Below are 4,700 nucleotides of genomic sequence, written 5' to 3' on the forward strand. Positions count from 1 at the left end.
GAAGGGGAGAAACTTAGTTTAGAACTCCACATTTCAGGAATCCATAAAACTTTCCGCGGAGCGTGCGTGGCCATTTCTTCATCAATTTGCTATATCTGTTTATTCAACGAAATGCAATCGAGAATGTGTAGCATGCTCATTAAACACTCCTGCATGTACGTACGAAGTAGCGTGCATGCGTGAACTTTCGAAACGGCGCGGGCGTTTTCGCCGAACGGCAGTATATTATCGCTCATTTTCTTTGAGCTATTTCCGTATAGAGCTCGCGCGTATATACGAATACCTATCCCCCCAACGGCTCGCGATCTCTTAATTAACGCGACATAATAAGGTAAACTCGCGAAATTCTCGCGCGCGAGTAACCGAGTTACTCTGATTAAAAAAATGCCTCGGCTGCGAGGGGGAGCGAATAAGAGCAGCGCGCGTAGCCCGCGGCGCTCTGCGCCGTTTCTTTTTCCTCTCCCTCTCCTCCCCGCCCCCTTTTTTCGACAAGCAGAATGAAAACGTTTACGCAGCAGACGCGGAAACGTACGCCCCTGTGTCGTTAACATTTCGTTTTTCCAACACACGCTGAAAAGGCGAGCGGAAACGTTTTATTATACGGACGCGTGCGTGCGTGTGCGTGTGTGTGTGTGTGTGTGTGTGTGTGCGCCGCTTGCGTGCGTAGGCAAATATGCAACGAGGCAAATTTACGAGCGAGTAAACAGCTCTCTCTCTCTTTCTCTCTTCGCCGTGCGCGCATATAATACATATGCTGATCGCGCATCCCGGATGCCTCGGCTACCAACTCGCCGGAAAATATCAGTCCGATATATACGCGCGTTTTTTTTCTGCCCCACCTCCTTTCCTGCAGCCACGTCCACTCGCTTCGTTACATCGGGATTACGATGAAGTTACGCGATGCGTAATATCCGGGTGTTTGATATGCTCTTCGCTTTTCCGAGCCCTCTTCTCCGGAACGCTTCGAAGGAAAAAAAAGGGAAGAAAAACGCGCCGCGTAAAATGTAGACCCTCCCCCCCCCCTCCTCCCTCCGCTACTTCATTGCATGTGCACGCGTTATGTAAACGCGGGAAAATTAGCGTAACTCGCGAGCTTTGGGTAAAAAATTATGTTGCATTAATGAGAACGCGTACGTGGCGGGCCATTTTAAAGTTGCCACTGCACGATTGCATGAGATAATCAGAGCTAAGTATATGGCCAAATAAATTAACGCTAATTGGCCGCGAAAGCTGGTGTCCTCGTCATATCATTCGTTCGACGCGTCGGAGGGAAGCCGATGAGCGCGAATTTACGAGCACAGTCAGTTGAAACCGACAACGCGGTTTCGCGGAACAGAAATCGAAATGAAGGTGTTACGTCTGGATTTGAGGGTATTCCTAATCCCCCCACCCCCCCTCCTCTTGAATGCGCGAAATTGTCGATTTATCGTGCGACGTCATAATTAACTAATTGCTGCAGGCAAGGCGCACTGATGGTCGAATCCGCGTATAATAATTAACTATATACAATCCATCAATTATGCGAATCGTATTTAGCCAAGTACGACAGATCGCAATTGCATCTACATAGCATAGGCCGCAAAGTGCGGTAACGGTGCATAATCGCCGGGCGGATAATGAACGTTACGATTCGCCCAATTTGCACTATCGTTACTCCCCGCTAATATATGGAATTGTTCTGCCACGTTCGGCGCATCGCAAAATGTAGAAACTTCGAAATAGACCCCGCGCGAGCCGTGGGCATATATATCTCAATCCACCCCGCCGTTAATTACGTTCCGTTTGCATTCGCGCGTGGCGCACACACATCCTAGAGAGAACGTCGCGCGATATAATATATGCCAGGTATACCGGTATCACGCCTCTTGAGTAACGCGCGCGCTAATTAATAGCGCGCCGCGGCCGCCGCGCTCATAGCGGCACCTTAGACACACGGCGCGGCGGGATGCCGCGCGCGAGGTACCGCCTTTTAAACGTTTGCACTGTCAGCATTTCATCGCACCGTCAAAAAGAACTGACGAGTCCAGCGTTCTCTTTCTCTCTTTGTGAAACATGAAAATTAAATTCTGAAAGAGAGAGAAAAGGGTAGACGCGTCGTCGCAGAGGCGCGAGGAAGCTCCCAGAGAGAGCATTATTGTACTTATATAAGATCGTTGTATTATTATATCAACCCGGTTTCTTGTAAATGCGACTTAGCTCTTATTTTTACGCTCCTCGCTGTCGAAATTAACTTTTCTAATCGTCCCCCGAGAGATGTATCTCGCGCGCACGAGAAGCTGAAACGGCATGGATATCTTCCGGGGGATGCAGGACTGCCACTGCACGCAGAGGACCGCGTTTGGTAGGGACTTCACTTTCCGCATAAAGACGCACGTGTATTTTTAGATGCACGACAAGGGCGGGAGGGTGAGGAGAAGGCCACGTTATCAGAACGGTTAGTAGCGAGAGACCGCACAGAGTAGCGGCTCACATTGATTTTCACACAGGGGTTGGGGTTCTTGAAGGCCACAGCTGGAATGGAAGCTGCGGCCTTCAATTCTCGCTCATTCACTCCACTCGGGATCCATGCCGTTCGCGCTTCTCACCACTTCTCATCGTCTTATTTTCCGTCTTTCTCACCCTTCCGGGACGCCCCGTGTGTTTCTCTCTTCATCTTTTTCTTTCATCCCTGCCTCCCCTGCGTTCGCCCTCATTCGCTTCTTCTTTCTTCCGTACCGCGGCACGTCAATTTAAAATCCCATTCACCCAACGACGTCGCGACGTTTTACTTTCCGCGAAATTGCGTTATTTCTTTAAACAAACTTAAGCGAGAATGACATCAAGTTTCCACGAATTTTCTCTTTAAACGAATCTAACGGTATATATACCATCTTAATGAATTTTCCTCGATTCGATTGCGCCGCACAATTACATTGCTCTTATTTGCATACGCATACGCATGCAAATTGACATTTTAATTAATACGCGCGTTGCATTTTCAGAGTGGACGCGCCAACGCGGTTTGATTTATTGATTTCGTATGCGATAACGTATCAATTGTCACAAAATGTTACACCACGGTCTGTATATTGTATTATGCTGGACGACTATACGTTTCATGTAATATTAGTCGAATACATATCGATTTCCGATTAATCGAAACTGTGTGCAAAGTGCCACACAATTATTGCCTTTAGTTTTTGCGAAATTACACATAGATTTCTATTTAAAAAATCGATTACTGAAATACGGATGAAGAAAGACATTTGGATTACGTTCTAAATTTAATAGATTACAAAATTTATACTTTAATGACGCGCCCTACTTTAATTATCATTTCTTACTTGGCTCAACTATTTAATAATGGAATTGTCTAATATTGAAAATTAAAAGTTAAAGAAAATTGTCATTCACGAAAAATCTCAAAGAAACTGTAGGTGAAAAGAACGAAAATTACGAAACGTTTCGCCCCACATACGTGCCGCTTTAATATCTTAATTGTGGCAATCAATTTATCTCTTCAGTTCTCTCGCGTTATATCGACGTGAATTTTGTCGGGGATGAATTTAGATAGGTGCGTTCTCAAATGTCGACGTGTAAAACTGCGGAAAACCGTTTCATCGATTTTTCCACGCCCGGGCGACGCTAATTAAAGCGCGCTTATGTTTTCCTCCAAACCAATCTCGCGTAATGTTACAGCTCCTAATTAGCGGGCTAATGACGTCGGGAACAATGCCGGCGGAGTCGTCAAAGAACGCGTGTAAAAGTGCAGAGAGGCGGGGGGGAAGGGACATGGTAGCCCGCGAGTTCTTCAAAACAACGGCGGCGCCCGGTCGGATGTTGCAACAAACGAAATTTAACATTATCAGAATTGCCACGTATTTTCGCTAATTAACGTCCGGCAACGATATAATAATAACATTCCCTCTCTGGCGTCACAAGCCGAAGCGGCGCGGCCGGGTGGTACAAAGGCGGGCGACCTGACTTTAATGAAGTTTGCCGAGGCATTTATCGGCGTAGCGCGCGCGGGCGCGCGTTACGAGAAGAGCTAAAACCGGACCGCCGCTACTTCCATCCGGTCCGCTTCTACTTGAGCGTATAGTCAACGAGAATCGGCGCGACGCGACCATTAATTCCAGACGTCTGCATCGGATCGAGCGGACGAACGTGCCGCGGTCTTCGCCTTCCCGCCACTTTTTTTTTTCGAGACTCAATCCCAAACGCCTACGCGCGTTTATAAAATGTCTCGACGTGTAATTTTATCGATATAATAATAAGCGCTCGATATGGGTAATACGTGTAAAATACCATTATCCCCAAAAACGGACTTTTCACTCCAGATGCTTTTTGTGAAATATCGAATGCACACACATACACGTCCCAGAAGCAAAAGGTACCGTCACTCGCTTACGGTAAACAAACAGTGTTAACAGCGGGCGCGCGCGCGCGGAGCTTTGATTAAAGTTTCAATTTATTTTTGAATTCCTGGATTGCAGGAAATCGGCGCGCCAGCATTAATTCGCGGTACCCGCGTAAAACGCTCTATCCCAGATATTTATTTACGATACTTCTTCCGAATGCGTTAATGCGATACTGAGTGTAAATTACTTGACGCTCTTTGACGCGCTTGATGTACTTTCGCATTTAGCCGCGCGTGTTAATTTATTCTTCATTCGATTAAAAACGAAAGGAGAGGGGAGGCTGTCTCTTATACACATCTC

This window comes from Wasmannia auropunctata, unplaced genomic scaffold (assembly GCF_000956235.1).
Source record: "Wasmannia auropunctata unplaced genomic scaffold, wasmannia.A_1.0 LD336053.1, whole genome shotgun sequence".
Taxonomy (NCBI): domain Eukaryota; kingdom Metazoa; phylum Arthropoda; class Insecta; order Hymenoptera; family Formicidae; genus Wasmannia; species Wasmannia auropunctata.